Source organism: Martes martes (assembly GCF_963455335.1).
Source record: "Martes martes genome assembly, chromosome: 9".
NCBI classification, from domain to species: domain Eukaryota; kingdom Metazoa; phylum Chordata; class Mammalia; order Carnivora; family Mustelidae; genus Martes; species Martes martes.
Window position 1 is genome coordinate 117,960,133 of NC_137896.1, and position 19,972 is coordinate 117,980,104.

The 19,972-nt window shown below is 45.4% G+C and overlaps 1 pseudogene across 1 annotated transcript in view; it reads left to right on the forward strand.

Moving 5' to 3' along the window:
* The first annotated feature begins 627 nt into the window (after positions 1-627).
* LOC308349008 (intraflagellar transport protein 172 homolog) overlaps positions 628-19,972 on the forward strand; it is a 32,541-nt pseudogene continuing 13,196 nt past the window's right edge. The window contains exons 1-19 of the transcript in view: positions 628-666; positions 3,332-3,473; positions 3,698-3,810; positions 4,248-4,287; positions 4,586-4,651; positions 4,863-4,942; positions 5,155-5,242; positions 6,307-6,417; positions 6,635-6,738; positions 7,627-7,750; positions 8,144-8,239; positions 9,589-9,750; positions 10,103-10,156; positions 10,374-10,477; positions 10,654-10,739; positions 14,643-14,753; positions 15,564-15,731; positions 18,749-18,886; positions 19,054-19,160. The product of the transcript in view is annotated as an intraflagellar transport protein 172 homolog (transcript). The remainder of the gene's footprint in view (positions 667-3,331; positions 3,474-3,697; positions 3,811-4,247; positions 4,288-4,585; positions 4,652-4,862; positions 4,943-5,154; positions 5,243-6,306; positions 6,418-6,634; positions 6,739-7,626; positions 7,751-8,143; positions 8,240-9,588; positions 9,751-10,102; positions 10,157-10,373; positions 10,478-10,653; positions 10,740-14,642; positions 14,754-15,563; positions 15,732-18,748; positions 18,887-19,053; positions 19,161-19,972) is intronic.

Sequence of the window (19,972 nt, forward strand, 5' to 3'; positions counted from 1 at the left end):
GTTTGTTAAGTGACCCTTCTAATCCTGAGTCTCCTGGCATGTGAAATGGAACTAATAATGCCATCCCCTTCAAAAGGTGTCTTTGAGATTAAATGAGATAATGCATCGACAACCTTTTGCACAGTACCTGGCAGACGCATACTGAGTATTCAGTTAGCTATCATTATTAGCCTCGTGATACCCCGTGCAAATCATAGCCTATTTGGGTTCAATCCGGGCCGCTGCAAAACGTATGAAAGCGACCGCCCTGCCTTCCTCCAGGGTTGTAAGGATTAAAAGAAGTGTTCAGCCACACTTTACTCACAATCCCGGCGCGAGAAAAACCGCCATTACCTAGGACTTCGAGTTTGCGGAGGGCTTGTGGGCGTGGCTTGAGCTTGAGTGTGCAAGCAACGACAGGATTGGTTGAAGAGAGGATTCGAGTCCTCTCGGGGTCCCGCCCTCGTCCTCACTGCGCCTGCGCACGTTCTGTTTGCTTCACGGCGAAGCTACGTGCTGAACTTGCGACGTGCGTCGCGCTCTAGTCGCCTCTGCGTCAGCGGCAGTGGCTGCGGCCGCGTGGCGGGTTGTCCAGGTAACGACGGGAGTTGTCGCTGACTGGTGGCATCAGAGAGGCAGGTGTTCGTCATGCAGTTGAAGCACCTGAGGACCCTGCAGAGCCCTCAGGTGAGGAGTTGCGTGCCTGTTCCCTCCCTCGCCAGCCTTAACGTTCCCAGAGAAGTGGGGGAACTGACATCTTCACGATGTTGGGCGCCTACTGTATGCGGAGTCGCTGCTCGGTCGGTAGGGTGCAGTAGTCAAGACGGACCGCTAACGTCGGTAGCTTTCATTTCCGTTTCATTTGACATCAGTTGTGTACGAGGCCCCGTGCTGGGCGCCCATGTAAACAGCGAACCTAAGTCTGCGCCCAGGTATACAAGCGCTTTAGGTAAAAGCCCCAAAGACGGAGTGCCGAAGACCTCACGTTCGTTCTGATGATGAAGATCTCAGATTCGGAAAAGGCTGGGCACCGGGAGAGGAGCCATGCTAAAGAAAGGCTGGGTTTTGGAGCTAGGAGACCAGCATCCAAGTCCTAGTGGCAGCTCCACTTGAAATAAATGGTCCAATCCCGCTGACTTGAAGCCCTCGGCACACAGTCTCTGAGCGCCCACCCAACTACTTCGTTTGGAAAATGGGAGGAACAATAATAGCAACCTGAGGGGGTTTGGAGGAAGAGTTAAAGAAAGTCACGTGCGCAAAAGCCTTAGCGAACTGAAAAGCCCTGTAGAAACTGATAGACGAGAGAGAACATTCAAAATTCAAAGGATAGACTCATACAGCTAATGATATCATCTGCCATAAGTGAATGTTTCATATGTAGCAAGACAGCATAATTTAAGGAGTTAGGACTGTGGTTTGTGGAGTCAGACATACGTGGATTTAAATCTTGGTTCCGCCCCGTTATGAACTGTGTATGTAAATTTGAGCAAATGACTTAACTTTTCTGAACCTCAGGTTCCCCATCTGTAAAATATGCATAATCATATCTGTCTCAGCGTTATGAAGTAAAAGGACAATGCATATTGAGCATTTATCAAAATGCCTAGTCAATGGTAAGATCTTGTTAAAGGTTAGTTTTTATTCTTCTACTCCCTGCCCCCATTTAATCCTCAGGACAGTGCTGTGAGGAATGAGGAAGGCTTCACAGCGAATGTGGTATGAGGAGAATAGAGGGAAACTGGAACAAAAGAGAGAAGTGCTCATTGCTCAGGAAACTGCCCCCGACATTGTAATTTAAAAATTCCTTTACCCTCATGGAATACTTGGAAGTGAAAATCCCCTTCAGTCTTTCAAAATAAGATGTCATGATGCAGGGTAGGGCCAACGCCCAGGATTGGCAAAATGATGAAGGAAGATGATGAGCAAGGAAAATGAGGAACCCTCAGCCCTTCGAACCTAATTTAATCAAGCGATGGAGGGGGGTAAAGGTGGTGGTGTGGCTATTTTCTGACTCTGAGGATTGTGATGGAGGGGAGAAAAAAAAAAAGGCCTTTTAAACCTGGGACTTTGGAGGTAGGTGGGTTAGGAGTGAAAAGTAACAACGTTTCAAACCAGAGCTCTGGAGCCCAAGTAATTAATCACACAATTGGAGCAGAAGCTAAATGTTTTATTTCAAGGAGGGAAGTCCTTAGTGCAGAACCATTGAGGACCAGGTGGTGGACAGATGTGGAAGAGAATAATCGACTGGGAGATGATCATTTCAAAATTGGACTTCTGAGCAGTGTGTAGTTTGGAGGGGGAATTTAAAAAAAAAAAAAAGCTAGTGACATTTTCATCCTAAATCTAAGCTCTGATTGTTTTACTCCCCATTCCAGAACTTTCACTGTCTTTTTCCTACCAAATAAGCCCAAACTCCTTGGCCAAATTTCAAAGTTTTTTTTGCGCTGGCCTCACTGTTCTTCCTGCCTTACTTCGTCTGTTCTATTTGCAAGATAGTTTCAGCTAAATTAAATTACTGTCTCTTAATGAGATTTGCCTTTGCTCCTATCATTCCTTCTACTTCAGATAACTTCCCCCATTTAACTACATCCAATGTTCAAACCTTAAAGTTGGTCATTTAAACATAAAACGATTTCAGGCTTCTCCAAACTATCATCTGCTTTGTACATGCCTCTCTAATGGGATTTTTCCTGTTTTGCACCATGTTATTAGCCTGGGGGCAGGGACCATATTTTGCCCTTTGTCTTCCTCTCAGCGCCTGGCTACATGCCTTTCCCCGTAAGGTATTCAAAAAACATTGAAAGAGGAGTGCCTGGGTGGCTAAGTCATTAAGTGTCTTCAGCTAGGACATGATCCAGGGTCATGGGATTGAGCCCCACATTGGGCTCCCTGCTCACTGGGAAGCCTGCTTCTCCCTCTCCCGCTCCCTCTGCTTGTGTTCCCTCTCTCTCTGTCTCTCTGTCAAATAAATAAATAAAACCTTTAAAAAATAGTATTGAATGAAAAAAATGTGTATGTTGAATGAATGACTGAAGACCAGAACCTATTTAAAAAAAAACAAAAACTTACCAGACCAATTGAATTTATTTCAGTTGAGCTATGAAGGAGCAAGGCCATTGCAGGGGCACATTGGTACAGTTGACTCTGCGTGTCACCTCGAAGTGTATTTGCATTAATGGTTTCTAAAGCACCTTGTTCTCCTGCACCAGGGTTTTACAGCCTTGGAGACCAGGATGCATCTTTTGTTTTAAGGACTGTGATGTGGAGAATTGACCAAAGTCACACTAGAGCTAAAGGAACTAGAAATGCTTTTGTCACTCTAGACGAACAACTGCCCCCTCTGCCTCTGCAGGATGGAGCTGCAAAGGTGACCTGCATGGCTTGGTCCCAGAACAATGCCAAGTTTGCCGTCTGCACAGTGGACCGAGTGGTGTTGCTATACGATGAACATGGGGAGCGGAGAGAGATTCTCCACGAAACCAGCTGACGTGAAGGTGAAGAGAGTACTCTGTGTGTCCTTAACCTGTTCATGGGGTGTTAGGAATCTGGAAAACTTCCTAACTAACTTCCCCAGCCATCTGCACAGGAAATGGCCTGCCCCATCTTTTCTCAGGATAAATCCCTCACACTCAATACAGTCACACAAACACCTTTTCTTCTCTTTTCTCTACCATGTGTACTCATGACTTTTTTTTTCTTTTCCTTTTTGAACTCTTAGTATGGCAGGAAGAGCTATATGGTGAAGGGCGTGGCTTTTTCTCCTGATTCCACTAAAATTGCCATAGGACAGACCGACAACATCATCTACGTGTACAAGATTGGCGAGGATTGGTGAGGATAGAGCCTGGGAGGTGGGGGTGACCTGGGAAAGAAGGGGAAGGCAGGAAGAAATGTCTCATCGGGGAAAGGGGAGTAGAGAAGATGATGGTCCAGGCTGGGACGTGGAGAGCAAAGGCCTTCCCGAGTCTGTTGCTGCTTCCCTATCTGTGCCTGCCTCATGTGTTGTGAGATCCCATCCCTGGTGGAATCAGCCTAAGGTCAGCATGAGGACCTGTGATGGGAGCCCTTGGTGACACAGCATCTTTGTTCCTGTTCTAAAACTGCTCGGGCTCCATTTTATGCCTCCTTTCAAGGCTCCTATGCAACGGTAGGAAACATTAGGGGGAGCAGGGAACGTATCTGGTCTTTCTTCCCTTCCCCCAGCATCACGTGTGGCACTTTATTTATGGAAGTGTTTTTAATATGTTTTCCCTCCTTTTATTTGGCAGGGGTGACAAGAAAGTCATCTGTAACAAATTCATCCAGACGGTAAAGTTCAGACCTGTCCCTGGGAGATTGGGATGAGCAAACATATATCAGTATATCTACTCGTAAATGTAACCAGAAGTTGCATTTTTAACTTGTCAGTCTGCCCTTTCCAACTGAGAGGATGGAGGATGGTGCTGCGTGGCTGCCCGTGCTCCTTGCTTTCCTCCTTGAGCCCGGCTGTGTCCTCTTCTCCTCTGTAGGCGACTGGGGTGGTGGCATGAGGCGGGGGGTTCAGTTTGTTATAAATGCGCTGGGCTCCATGGACAGGGTTATCCTTTTCACGATTTCCTCCTTCCCGAGTGCTGTCACTTGTCTGCAGTGGCCAGCAGAGCACGTCATTGTTTTTGGACTGGCTGAAGGGAAGGTAAAGGAGGAAGAGAAACACAGGAGAGCCTGTGGGTGGGGATAATGGTCCTGGAGAGAGAAATATGGTTAAATGTCTCCCTTAGGGTCCAGTTATATATTGGGGGAGAAAACGGAAGGACCAGTTTTTTGTTATTTCTTTCTCTTTCCTTAGGATCTGGGTGGCATTGAAAGGAACCTAACCAGACTTGTATCCATTTTCCCATTTTCAGGTTCGTTTAGCAAACACTCAAACTAATAAATCACCTACCATCTATGGGACAGATTCTTCCGTGGTGTCACTGACAACAAAGTGAGTAAGGAAGAGCAATATCCCAAGCTTGGAGACGTAGGAAGAAGCGATGGGGATGTCGGGACTGGGAGACTATAATATGGAAGATGAGGAGGACTGGTAGCAGGGAGCCCAGGTAGGGTAATGTTTGACACAGAAGCGGGATTTCTTGGTGAGACAGAGTAATCTCTTTCTTCCTCTTCCTCTTCCTTTTAATTCACTCACTTTTTTAGTTCCTCTGGGGAAGGAATTCTCTCTGGTCATGCAGATGGGACCATTGTTAGGTATTTCTTCGATGATGAAGGCTCTGGAGAGTCACAAGTATGACTAAAGGATGCTGTGAGATGGGGGTAAAGAAACAAACCCAAGATCCCTCCTAGGGGAGGTTGAACATGAAGATTGAGGTGGTTGGCGGGGGTACATTTAGATGCAGCCACAGAGAGAATTTTTATTCCGGAGGCTACAGCTTAATATTTGTGGGCAAGGAGGAATCGAGTGGAAAGGATTCTGAGAGTGAGGGAAAGTGAAAATTATTCTTATCTATGTAAAAAGTGTGTTTATATGTATAAATTCATAGGAAAAAAAAAGTCATTCTCAAGAGAGAAAAGGGAAAGGGTGGGGGATAGAAGGAATGTTTATGTTTTACTTTATGTAATTCTCTATTGTTTGACTAACTTACCTTAAGAATTACTTGTAGAGGGGTGCCTGGCTGGCTCAGTTGGTGGATCATGTGACTCTTGATCTCAGGGTTGTGAGTTTGAGCGCCACATGAGGTGTAGAGATTACTTAAATAACTAAAACTTTAAAAAAAAAAAGACAAAGTAACCCCTTTCTGCCTGGGTGACTTTCTCCAAACTAGGAAAAATCCGGCCTTAGCCTAAAGCACTCTCCCCTGAAACTAGAGAATCTCTTCTTCCCTTTCGACTCCAACCTAAAAATACGACATTAAAGGCAGGAAAGAGAAATTCGTACTTTATTGGAAGCCAAAAGAGATGAAAAAAAAAGAATTACTCATGTAATAATTAAATGTATTTCTTGTGTAAAGAAGGAGTTGTATGCTCCGTGTGGACCTACCCAGTGTTAGTTAATGTGTAGGATATGTCCCTTTGGGGGCCTTATAGGTGTTTACTAAAGAACTCAACATACAAGCCTTTTGAGGTTTCCTCTTGAGGACAATGTCAGACGTGTGTGTGTATGTCATACATTTGTGTGTAAGAGTATAAAACCTAAAGACAGTTTGTGACGTTCTCCAGATTAGGATGTGTTGGGGTGGGAAAATGTTGGGAGGAAGATTTGTACAGGGTATACATTTTTCCTAGAAAGGAAGACTCCCTGGCTGAGGCTGTGAGAGTCAGAGCGATTGGAACCCTTTACTTTTGTCTTAGGGGAAGTTGGTTAACCACCCATGCCCACCCTAGGCCTTGGCTTGGGCAACCAACAGCATCGTGGCTGCAGGCTGTGATCGGAGAATTGTAGCCTATGGAAAGGAAGGCCACGTGCTACAAACTTTTTTTTTTTTTTAAAGATTTTTATTTATTTTTTCAACAGAGAGAGATCACAAGTAGGCAGAGAGGAAGACAGAGAGAGAGAGGAGGAAGCAGGCTCCCCACCAAGGAGAGAGCCCGATGCGGGGCTTGATCCCAGGACCCTGGGATCATGACCTGAGCCGAAGGCAGAGGCTTTAACCCTCTGAGCCACCCAGGGGCCCCCCACGTGCTACAAACTTTTGATTACAGCCGTGACCCTCAGGAGCAGGAGTTCACCACGGCTGCTGCAAGCCCTGGGGGCCAGTCTGTTGTGTTGGCAAGTTATGACAGGTGGGTCCCTTTCCATGTGCATCTTCGACCTACTTTCCCTGTGTACACCTTGCTCTAGCCCAGTTATTTTCAGCCAGAGTGGGAGAATGGTTGGAAATCAAGTGTAGGTTGAAAGAGATCCTCAGGTTTTAATTCACTCACTTCCCTTGTCCTGCTCCCACCATCTGTTGGGAGTCTGGGAGTTCCACAATACACCAGGATTTTGTGTCTCTGTGCCTCTGCCTGGGCCTCCACAGTGGAATTCATCTCCACTCTCTTTGTATTGCCATTACCTCTTTTCAGACCACTGGCTCAGTGTTTGTCACATGATATTGCACTTTGGTGTTTATAGTTATCTGGCTAAACTGAAACGCCCTTGAGAAGAGGGCCTGTTCATTTTTTTTTAAATCTCCAGTGGCTAAATTAGCATCCAGTACATAATGTATGCTTAAATGTTTGGTGAAGGAAGGAAGGGAGGGAGGGAGGGAGGGATGATGGGAGGGTAAATAAAATAAATAAAACAAAGAAAGGGCCCCGGTCTCCTCACATCAGCTTTGTCAGTCCTGTCCTTTTATCCCCTTCGATGTCACGTGGGTCTCTTCCTTCCTTTTTCTCTGTTTCTTTTTCCTTATTTCTCCTTTGCTAGCAGCTCATTTTTCTCACCAGCCATGATCTCCTTTTGTTTTCTCCACTCCTATCGCTCTCACCCCATTTTGCTTTTGGCTTGATTTTCCCAACTTCCTTCCTTTGAACCTTTTTGTCCTCTCCTATGAGATTCCCTAGCATGTGTGTTCTCTTGCACTTCCTTTCTTCTCTGATACAGCGAGACTCATCGCCTTCAGTTACCCACCCATTTCCACCCTTTTGCTCAGTCTCCATCTCTTCTGAAATCCACCTCCTTAATTTCAGACTTCGGGTACTCAACTGGAGCCCTCGAAGAAGCATCTGGGAGGAGGCAAAGCCCAAGGAGATTGCCAACTTATATACCGTCACTGCCTTGGCCTGGAGACGGGATGGCTCACAACTCTGTGCGGTGCGTTTTACCAGTAATCCCTTTCCGCCTGGGTGACTTTCTCCAAACGAGGAAAAATCCGGCCTTAGCCTAAAGCACTCTCCCTGAAACTAGAGAATCTCTTCTTCCCTTTTGACTCCAACCTAAAAATATGGCATTAAAGGCAGGAAAGAGAAATTCGCACTTTATGGGAAGCCAAAAGAGACAATTCTGTAGGCAGGGCTGATTTCTCCCTTTCATCCCATCACTATCCCTGAGTCCTGTGAGTGCCACCTCTTTCCATCTGGTACTTCCCAAAACTGCCAGCCCTTTTACTGCCAACTCTTTCCTAGATTCTAGAACTTGGGTTTCAAGGGTGTCTCTAGATATCCTTCCGATGCCTGTTACCTTTTATGTTGTCGCTTTCCCTTCTAGGGCACACTCTGTGGTGGAGTGGAACAGTTTGACTGCTGCCTCCGGAGAAGCATTTACAAGAATAAGTTTGAGTTGACGTATGTGGGACCTAGCCAGGTAAGCAGCTGATAGCCTACTGCACCAAAATCTCCTTTTGGACACTGCCACGGTGCCAAATTTAATCCCTGGTAGAGCTGATCTGGAGAACAGAGTGTATCAGGCAACTCTTTGGCAACTTTCCTGCTGTAACCCTTCCAGCTTATTGTAAGACAAGATTTAAACACCAAATTTAAGGGGTACAGAGATCGCCCCTTCCATCTTCCTGGTTTAAAACGTTACTACCTGGGGCGCCTGGATGGCTCAGTCTTAAGTGTCGGACTCTCGATTTCAGCTCAGGTCATGATCTCAGGCTTGTGAGATCAAGCACCGCATGGGGCTCCACGCTGGGCATGGAGTCTGTTGAAGATTCTCTCTTTCCCTCTCCCTCTGCCCCACCCAGTCTCCATCCCTCTCTAAAACAAAACAAAACAGAAAAAGCTTTATTACCTATATGTTGTTAACTGGGGAGTTTAGGATTATGCAGGTGCATAACATTGCTTTAGGGCCTCTGAACTCACCGTGTATGACATTGCAAGGTAATTTCTTAGTTCCTGAGCCCACCTTTCTGTTTCCTCTACCTCTGTCCTCTTTTCCTTCCATTTATTATTCATTGATTCCTTCATTCTTTTTTTCTCTTTTTTGGAAATGTTGTTCACTTATTTGACAGAGTGTCCACACAGGAGCAGGGGAAGGCCAGAGGGAGAGGGAGCACTCTGACGTGGAGCTGAATGTGGGGCCTGATCCCAAGACCCCAAGGTCATGACCTGAACTGAAGGCAGATGCTTAATCAGCCGAGCTACCCAGGCGCCCCCTCTTTTTTTTTTTTTAAGATTTTATTTTTAAATAACTCTACACCCCACTTGGGGCTCAAACCCACAACTGAGGTCAAGAGTTGCATGCTCCTCTGACCGAGCCAGCCAGGCACTCCTGTTCTTTCATTTTCTGTCCATTCTCTATACATGAGCACTGTTAGGACAGAGAATACAAGGATAATTGCCTGTGTTATATTGTTCCTTAATCAGGATCATTTTAGCAAAGAGGTATATGAAATGAGAGTATGATCAGTATACACCATGATTAAAGTAATCACAAAGATTTTCAGAAGAGGTACAGGAATGTGAAGAGGGTGATTACTTTTACCCCGTATGTGTTATGTATTAGCATTGAAGGAGATAATCTCTGAAAACATTTTGTAAATAGTAGAGCACTGTGTGAACGGGAGGTGTCATTTTTACCAACAACAGCCTAGGCTAGGTGAGGAAACGAGAGACTAGCTTTGTTTAACACTGTGGAGGTGGGCACGGCAGGTTCACCCCTCTTTGGGGTTGAGGGAAGCCTCAGGGAGCTCAGACTTGTACCTTACCAAGGTGATTGTGAAGAACCTGTCATCGGGGACCCGAGTGGTACTCAAGTCACACTGTGGCTCTGAGGTGGAAGAGGTGAAAATCCTCGGAAAGGAACGTTGCGTGGTGGCCCACACGTCAGACACGCTGCTGCTGGGGGACCTGAACACTAATCGCCTTAGTGAGGTAGGAACCCCAGGCGGAGGGGCGGGGAATGGAGCATCGTGAGCTGCTACTTCCGGGGAACCCGGGTCCCTGAGGGGGAAAAGCTCTAAGATGCTGGCGTTGGGGACCTGGTGGACCTGGGAGTGAGACCCTGGAGATTTAGAATCCTGGAATGGGAATTCCCACTGTTGGACTGTTTTTACAGCATCTCTCAGAAGCCTAGAAGCCTAGGGCAGAATGTGACACAGCACCCCTCTTGTGCAACATCAGGGCCTTCCTAAACTCCTTCTCTCTGCTTCCTACCCCGTCCTTCTGTCAGCGTTGTCTTGGATACTTACCCACATTGTTGTTATGGCCTCTCCCTCTTTTACAGGTGGCTTGGCAGGGATCTGATGGCAATGAGAAGTATTTCTTTGAAAATGAAAATGTGAGTAGAGCTTGATTAACCAACCATCACCATCTCAGTAAACCTCCTAGCTAAGAGAGAGCAGATAAAGAAAGGAGGGCGAGATGGGCAGAGGAACAGAATAAAGAGGAAAGTGGGAGTCACTTTGCACTGACAAGACATCTCCCTCTACTACCGTTGACCATGCAGACTTCTTCATGCAAACGTCCTACCACGTGACAGTTCCCTTCATCCCCAGGTGTATATGATCTTCAATGCTGGAGAGCTAACCCCGGTGGAATAGGGGAGTAATGATACCCTGGGTTCTGTACGTACTGAATTCATGAACCCCCACCTCATCAGGTAACCCCACAAGGTTCTCTAAATTTTTGAAACCCAAAAGAAGTCCCTTTTAACCTCTAACTCCTGTATCCTCAAGATTAATCTAAAAACTTCATCCCATATGGTACTTTGGGGCCCTTGCGAAACATCCCGATGACCCAAGTCCATTCTGCCTTACCTCACCCTTCGTGTTTCAGTGTCCGTATTAATGAGCGGCGTCAACGAGGGATGGAAGACAGTAAGAAATTGGCTTATCTTGTTGATGTTAAGACTATTGCTATAGGTAAGACTCTCTCATAATTCTGATAACAAAACAGATGTTTATAGTATGCTTCCATATCACAGGGGTGTGTAGAGTGGAGAATGCAGGAACCTGAGAGGCACCAGGTAAATGTATGGCCCTGCTCTCACAGAGGATGTGGGAAGTGTTCTAACCCACATGTGTGAGTCTGCGTCTAGCTGTGGAGATACAGATACACTGTTACGCATATCAGCTTGTCCCTGTAATTATTCATGTTCTTTAGGCATGTATCTTAGGGCTAGGAGTTGTGAACTGTAGAGCGGAACCATTAGTAAATTTATGAATTTTCCTGTTTAGACTTAGGACATAGGATAATGGACTGTTTGAACCAGAAGGGGACTTATTTTCTGTCGAGTTTGACATTGGTAGCCCGTGATGACAAAATTTATTTGAATTTCACAAGTGTTCACTTAAATAAATACATCTTATTTATATATATTAATAATTAGCTCTGGGGACATCTGGGTGGCTCAGTCAGTTAAGAGCCTGCCTTCGGCTCAGGTCATGATCCCAGAGTCCTGGGATCAAGTCCCACATCAGGCTCCTTGCTCAGCAGGGAGCCTGCTTGTCCCTCTGCTTTCTGCTCTCCCTGCTTGTGCACTCACTCTCTGACAAATAAGTAAAATCTTTAAAAAAAAATTAACCGTATCATGAAATGTATCAAGTATAGAAAAATGTTTTTAGAACAGCCCACTATTCCTTATGATGTATAGAGAATAACATATCCATATAGCGTCGTTAAGAACAAGGGTCTAGAGTCAAACCTCCCCACTTCTGCAATTATACCTGTGTGATCTTAGGTCAATTTCTTAACCTTTCTGTATCTCAGTTTCCTCATCCACAAAATGGGGATAAAAATCGTACCTACCTTATATGAAAAGCACTTAGTCTAATGTCTGGCACATAATAAGCACTTAATAAAGGTTAGCTATTAATATTATTATTATTACTTGTGTACCCATACCTAGTTTTTTTTTTTTTAAGATTTTATTCATTTATTTGACAGACAGAGATCACAAGTAGGCAGAAAGGCAGGCAGAGAGAGGAGGAAGCAGGCTCCCCACTGAGCAGAGAGCCCGATGCGGGGCTCGATCCCAGGACCCTGAGATCATGACCTGAGCCGAAGGCAGAGGCTTTAACCCACTGAGCCACCCAGGCGCCCCCCCCACCATCCCTAGTTCTATCATGTCCTGTCCTTTCATTATATTTTCTTCAGATCTTTTATCTCTCCTCTTACTGAGGGACATTTAAGTTGTTGGTTTTTCACCATTTCCAGTGTTTTGGTTCTCTCAGGTTTACACCTAGAGCAGAACTGCTGAATCATAGAAGAGGTATATCTGTAATTTCGCTAAATCTTTCCAAATTGCTCTCCAAAGAGATTGTACCAATTTACATTCCCACCAGCAGTTAGAGGTCCCAGTGTTCTGCATCCTCTGCAGTACTTGAAATTGCCTGACTTCATAATTTGGCTCAATCTGACTTATGTGAAATAATACTTCATCGTATTCATTTTTGTTGTTGTTCATTTGTTTATTGGTGTTTGGATTTGTTCTTCTGCATTTTGCCAGTTCTTATCCCTTGCCTATTTTTAAAATCAGGCTGTCTTTTCCATATTGAGTTGAAGGAGTTCTGTGTATGTGCATATCTAGCCTTCGATGGTCATTTGTGTTGCAGATATTTGTCTCAGCCTCTTTTAGTGTTCAGACATTTCTAATTTTAATGTAGTTCATTTCATCACTTTTTAAGAAATAGTTTGTGATTTTTTTTTAAAGATTTTTATTTATATATTTGACAGACAGATCACAAGTAGTCAGACAGGCAGGCAGAGAGAGAGAGAGGAGGAAGCAGGCTCCCCGCTGAGCAGAGAGCCCGATGCAGGGCGTGATCCCAGGACCCTGAGACCATGACCTGAGCCGAAGGCAGAGGCTTTAACCCACTGAGCCACCCAGGCGCCCCTTTTTTTAAGATTTTATTTATTTATTTATTTGACACAGAGAGAGAGAGAGAGAGAGAGAGATCACAAGTAGGCACAGTGGCAAGCAGAGAGAGAGGGGAAAGCAGGCTTCCTGCCAAGCAGAGAGCCTGATGCTGGGCTCAATTCCAGGACCCTGAGATCATGACCTGAGCTGAAGGCAGAGGCTTTAACCCACTGAGCCACCCAGGTGCCCCTAGTCTGTGATTTTTGAGGTCTTGTTTAAGAAGTTTCCCTGGGGCACCTGACTGACTGAGCCAGAGGAGCATGTGACTCTTGATCTCAGGATCGTGAGTTTGAGCCCCAAGCTGGGTGTAGAGTTAAATAAATAAATAAATAAATAAAATTTTTCAAAAAGAAAAAGTTTCCTATTTCCTCCTATATTTTAATATTTTTAGATTTTGCTTGTCACCTGGAATTAATTTTTGTGCATAATGTGGGTGTGGCTCATATTTTACTTTTTCCATGTTTAACCATTTATTGGAAATCCATTCTGTACTCACTGATTCGTAATGTCACCTCTTATAAATCAAGTTTCCAAATACACATGGGTCCGTTCTTAAGATACTTTTACAGTTCCTGAGTTTTATGTTTCACATCAGATTGTTGAGTTGTTATGGAAATGATGTAGTATGGCGGCCCATGTTCCAGTGGCAGGAAGGAGCTGTGAGACTTTGAACAAGTCATCCCACTACACAGCGCTCGTCTTCAATAGTATATAAAATGACAGAGTTCTTCTCTTAACCTTTTTTCACTAGTGACCCCTTTGAGTATCTAATTAAAATCATAGATCCTGGGGTGCCTGGGTGGCTCAGTTGGTTAGGCGACTGCCTTCAGCTCAGGTTGTGATCCTCGAGTCCCACTTTGGGCTCCCTGCCTGGCAGGGAGTCTCCTTCTCCCTCTGACCCTCCCCCCTCTCATGCTCTGTCTCTCTCTCTCCCTCTCAAATAAATAAATAAAATCTTTTTTAAAAAATCATAGATCCTTTCCCAGAAGAATATACATAAACATAGAATTTTGTATATAATTTCAGGGTGTTCACAGAGATAGGGTCCCACAGCTCTAGTATTCTGTGATTCTACTTATAAATTAAGACATTGAAACATGGCTTTATCAAGTTGGCTTTTAATTCAAGGAAATTTCATTTTTAAGTTGGTCTTCTCAGTTGTAGACATTAGCTGGCATTTGGTCTTGAGCTCCAGCACGGATCACGGCAGGACGTTGCGCATTGGTAACGTATACAAATAAGAGCTGTGAATGCGCCGTGTTCAGGAGACTCCCTGAAAGCATCCTAGCCAGGCCTTAAGTGTGATCATATCTTATATTGTCTGCAAAATTCACACCAACCTAAAATTCTTATCCTCAGCACTCTCAGCCTGACTTTAATCAGAGGTTCCTTCTGTTTTGTCTGTGTGCCTTCTCCACTGTTTGCCCCTCGGGGCTCTTACATCATTGACACTCAAAATGCAGGGAACTCCTTGCAGCAAATATGTTCATCGAGGTCATTTCATCCATCAGCTTTCTCTTCGTGGTTGTGCTGGAACTGGGGCTCTTCCTTAATGTGCTCAGTGCTGCCTTCCAGAGGATTTCTTGAGTAACGGATGCCCGTTGCTCTGATGTGTTCTGATCTACTATGAGACAACTCCAAGATCCCAGAGAGGAATCTGATTTCTTGATGGATCTGGACCTTTTGAGTTAGCTACAGAGCTAAACAAAATCTCTACAATTTTAGTAGAAATCCAGTATTGTAAGCATCTTAGCAAAATTATGTCATGTTCCTCATACTCTACACGGATGTAACATTCTTAAAGCCCAACATAATAATCAAAGGCAAGACTTTTGCAGGCTGCCTTGTGTCCTGTCTATGATTATGTGGAATCTGTCTTCTTAACCCTGTCTCCTTTACTTTGTAGTGGATCTGACTGGTGGCTACAACATTGGCACCATCACCACGAGAGCCGTGTGGATTGGCTGGAACTTAATGAAACGGGGCCAAGCTTCTCTTCAGGGACCGGAAACTTTGTGTAAGAAGGGTTACTAAGGCCTTAGCCATTGAGTAGTCCATAGAGGATGTACTACCTGCTGCCAGGGATTGCGGGGGCATAATTTCTTGGTGCACTATGCCATTAACATAGCAAAAGGCACAGAAGAATCAACATTGTGTCTGTTATCATAGCCCATACCTTAGGAAGATGGTATTGTGATGGCACCAAAGTCAAGAGGGAAATTTGAGAGCTGGTTTCTCTTTTACTGTTCCCAAGTCTGTGCCCTCGTGAGACTACCTCACCCCCGCATGCCTGGCTGAACTTTACCCACACCTGTTGCAGCATTCCTCAGCTACTCGTACCCCACAGCGTTAAGGCTGGCTCGACAGTCTGCCCCGAACTCCTTATTGACTCTGATCTCAATATGGTATCACCAAAGAGCTCAGCCTCAAGGGCAAAGAGACTATCTGGCGATTTTTCATTTCATGTTCATTGTGATGTGAAAGCCACATCGCCGATTTCCAGACCATTTAATGTGCGGGGTGGCCTTCCTTTTGTGATCCAGTCTGGCAACTCTGGCCCAGAGTTAAACTCTAAGAACGAAAGTCTGACCTTCAGCTAACTTAAATTTCTGGGTGTAGCTCTGGGCTCACTTGGTCATCCCTTTTGGGCCAGAGTCAGGATGTACCAAGTCAGTATAAACGTCGAGCACTGCAGGCTAGTAAGCTTTGAAATTCAGCATCTGCCTGACTGGTGGGTCAGCTCGCCACATTTCGTTAGAGAAATGGTCGATATCAGAAGCCGCCCCATAGCCCCTTCTGTTGCGCTGTCCACCTCTTCCTTCCGCAGTTGCATCTATACGATATTGAAAGCTGCTCGAAGACGATGATCCTCAACTTCTGCTCCTACATGCAGTGGGTCCCAGGAAGTGACGTGCTGGTGGCTCAGAACCGAAACAGCCTGTGTGTGTGGTACAACATTGAGGCACCCGAGAGGGTCACCACATCCTCTCTTAGGGTACATCGGTGCCAGGGGTCCTCAGACATAGTGTCTCACTGATCAGTTAGGGCCCTGAGGAAGCTCCAAAGGTTATTTGGTTTTCTGTGGCCCACCACCCATCATCTCTGTGATAGAGTCGGCAAGTAAAGCTTAGATCCTTGCCCACAGTGCGCTAGGCCCCAGAGCCGTCCTTGTTCAGATTCCTGACATTGTATCCTGTCCTCTCTATTACAGTGGCCCTGGGGAATTCACCAGGTCATAATGAGTTCTCTTAGGCTGGAAGAGCCCCCATAGCGGGGGCAGTTCTGTCAGTTCCTGGGTGAGGATTCTCTGTTGTAAGCTGTTCAGAGCTCCTTTTTTTATCAGACTGAAGATCAGTCCCTCTCCTGTCCCGCCAGCATCACGTACATTCCAGTGACCTTGCAGAATCTGGGAGGGAAAACAAGAGAGGCCCCTGTGCTAGGCTAGGATGACTGGTGTGGGTACAGAGCGAGCATGTGATAGTTCTTTTTGCCTTTTTTCTATCTCTCTTCTTTCCCTCCTTTCTTTCCTCATTTTAGACTAATTAAGTTTGGCGCTTGGGGGTTGTTTTGTCCTTTTTAAAACACATTTTTCACATTTTTGCTTTGGAGGTCATACATTTGACTCCTAGAGTGGTTACCCTTGGAAGTTTACCATACCCTTAAATTATTCTGAATAGTTTCAACTTATTTAGCATTTTATCCCTGGCAAATGATACAAGGACCTGAACTTTGATTACCTCCCCTTTGCCATTATTGCCCAGTATTTTTTTATCCCCAAAGTGAGACGTTATTCTTTTACACAGCCGGAATTTGGTTACGTTTGCCATCATGGTGCCAGTTTCTCTGCTCACTCTTTTTGCATTGCTGACCTTTGCTCTGGAGTTAACATCCTTGAGAAAAAGTGTTTCAAAGATGAATCATCAGTTTCTGAAAATTATCAGAATGGAATGATCTGAAAATGTTTTTATTTGGCATGTTCTTGAAAGAACAGTTTGACAGTTTTTCTTAGTCTTTTGCAAATACTGCCGTCCCATTGACTGACCCCCTTAGTTCTGAGAAGTTTATTAACAGTTCCTTGTGTTGTCTTGTTGGCTTTTTTAAAAAAGATTTTATTTATTTATTTGGGAGAGCAAGGGGAGGGACAGAAGGAGAAGCAGACTCCCCGCTGAGCAGGGAGGGATTGCGGGGGGCTTAATCCCGTAACTCCAGGATTGTGACCTGAGCCTAAGGCAGAGACTTACCCGACTGAGCCACCCAGGCGTCCCGGTCTTGTTGGTTTTAAAGTCTTTTGTTTTTTCAGCATTCTGAAGCTTCAGTACATTATATCTGCATATAAATGTCCTTTTACTTAACTGTGCTTGGTGTGTATGCGCACGCGCGCGAGTGTGTGTGTGTGTGTGTGTGTCCCATCTGCGAGGACACCTTGTTCCTCAGCCATGAGCTCTTTAAATGTTGCTGCTTCTCTCGAACTCTCTTTCTCACCCTCAGAACTCTAATTAGGTATGTGTTCCGTTTTTTGTCCTGTCTTTGTGCCTCTATAACGTCTTACTCTTCCTTCCTCCTTCTCGCTCCATGCTACATTCTGCATAATTCCTTAAGAAACATCTTGCAAGGGGCGCCTGGGTGGCTAGGCCCTTAAGTGTCTGCCTTTGGCTCAGGTCATGATCCTGGGGTCCTGGGATCAAGCCCCTGCCTGGGGCTCCCTGCTCAGCAGGAAGTCTGCTTCTCCCTCTCCCACTCCCCTTGCCTGTTTCCCTCTCTCTCTGTCAAATAAATAAATAAATACAATTTTTTAAAGATTATTTAAAAAAAAAAAGAAACATCTTGCAAGTCAGGGGTTCGCTTTCACTATTATCTCATCTGCTATTGAAATCACCCACTGAGTTTTCTTCAAATAGTGAATTTTTCGTACGGTTTTATTTGGTTCTTTCTCTAGTCTGCCTGGTCATTTTTTCTAATATATTTGCTGCTGAAGCGAACACAACCTGGCCATTTTTTATGGTCTCTTGTCTCTTGCTTAATTTTTCATTCCATCTCTTAGGTCTTTAAACATTCTACGTTTCTTTCATATTCCATAACTGGTTCTTCCGTAATTGTTATTTTTAATATTGGAAATCCTTGGAGGTCCAAAAGTGCTGTAGTTATTGTTATTGTTTACTCCTTTATGGTGGTTAACTTCTGTTTTGGTACCTTTTTTTATTGGGGGGCTCACGTTACATTGAATATAATTTTTAGAAGCTCAAGGGCCTAACATGGGCATGTTTTCCTCTAGAGATGATCAGTGTTTGCTTTTGTAGGAATCAGGCATACTAATGACTTTTGTTCCCTTTCCGGAAGAGAGGATCCCAGATTTCATGACTAACAGATTCTCAGAATCGCCCCCTCATCCTGCTCGAGGACCCCTGGTTTATTCACCCACTGCTGTGTTTGCCATCAGGGCAACTGTACCCTTTCCACTTGCTCCCCTGTTTTTTTCCTGCTCAGGTTTTCACTTACCAGCTTTTTCCTTTTTTTTTTTTTTCTTTCCTTTTCTGTTTTTCTCCTTTGCTTTCTCTTCTTCCCTTCCTTCCTTTTCTTCCCTTCCTTCCCTCCCTACTTTTCCTTCCCTTTCCTCCCTCCCTCCCTTCCTTCCTCCCCGTGGGAGACTAGGAAGCATACCTAGTGATTTCTTCAGGGGACCTAAGCAATGAATGTATTCAGAAGTACAGCCCAGGTTAAAGTTGTATTTTAACAGGACTCAAGCTGGAAGCAGAAGTGGTTGCACACTTTGTCAGGTTACCTCCAGGCATTAGTGCGGGCACAGCTCTGAGTGTACAGGAACCTGAGGGCATTAGTGTAGATAAGGGATTCTTAGCTGCTTGAAGGAAATTAAACGCTGGGCAAACAAGGGCCGCTGTAATTCCCTCAGTGTGTAAGCACTAGGTTGGGGTAAGGCTGGGTCTGTTCTGCAGTGGAGTTGGTGGAGACACTAACCTGGAATTCGGGTGGGGCAGGGGGATTGAAATTTTACAGGGTGATGTGGTAGGTCTGGAGCGGGGCAGGGGGGAAGACCGAGGTGATGGTGACCGAAGGTGTGACAACTGTTGCCTACACGCTGGATAAGGGCCTGATCGAGTTTGGAATGGCCATTGATGACGGCATCTACACCCAGTGAGGGGCTGGGCTGACATCCCCGTGAGGTGGTGGGAGAGGCTGGTTCTGAGTCTGGAGGACCTGGGATGGGCCAGACAACTGGCCCTGTCACACCTGCCCCATCACCAGTGCTCCTCTGCACCCTGCGGCGCCTGGACTGTTGCTTTCCTTCCTTTTCTCTTCAGGGCCACAGCCTTCTTGGAGACTCTGGAAATGACCTAGAAACAGACGCAATGTGGAAAACCTTGAGCAAACTGGCACTCGAGGCAAGGCAGCTCCACTTCGCGGAGAGGTGAGGCAGACCAGAAGTGAGGTGCGGGCAGCTAGGAAGGATGGCCAGAGGCCATTTTCGGTAGGGGGTGGGGTGTGTGTGTGAGAGGCTCCTTCCAGGGCTAAGGCACCAGTCCCCTGCCATTACAACCAGTAACACCTTCCAGGTAGTTATTCCAAACATTCTTCCATCCCAGTTTATAAGATATTTTTTGCTTTTGCTTCCCCTATGTAGGTGCCCCATCAGAGTTTTAACACCCATGCCCTCCAGTCCAGGTGTTGACGTGTATTTCCGAATGCGGCATAGGAGTGTAGTTAGTAGGACAGTCTTGGCATTTTAGACTCTTTCGAGTTATCTGGCTCCATTTAACAGCTTGTATGACCATGAGTTAAGGGAACCTTTCCAAACCTTGGTTTCTCAATTTCCTCTCTGTAAAGGGGAGTAATGATAGCATTTACCTCCTAGGGTGGTAAAGAAGAATCATAGGGGCGGTGAAGAAAGTAGGAGAATTCTCAGTGCTCAGTAAATGTCAACAGCTGCTGTTTTGCCAGGAGTCCTCTTGGCTCCTTCCTTTCCCGTGGCCCCACAGCTAGACGACCAGCTCGTCCTAGGGCCCTGACCCAGCGTCTTCAAAACACATCCCGAAGCTCTTACTGTCTAGCCTAGAACAGACCACACCTCTACCTGCAGTGTCACAAAAACCTCTTAGTCTCACGGATCCTGTTCTTACACACCTACCATCCATTCATCCCACAATAGCTGAAATCATTTGTTACACCATAAATCAGATTGTGTCCTTTTTTTGCTCAAACCTTCCAGTAGCTTTCTGTTCT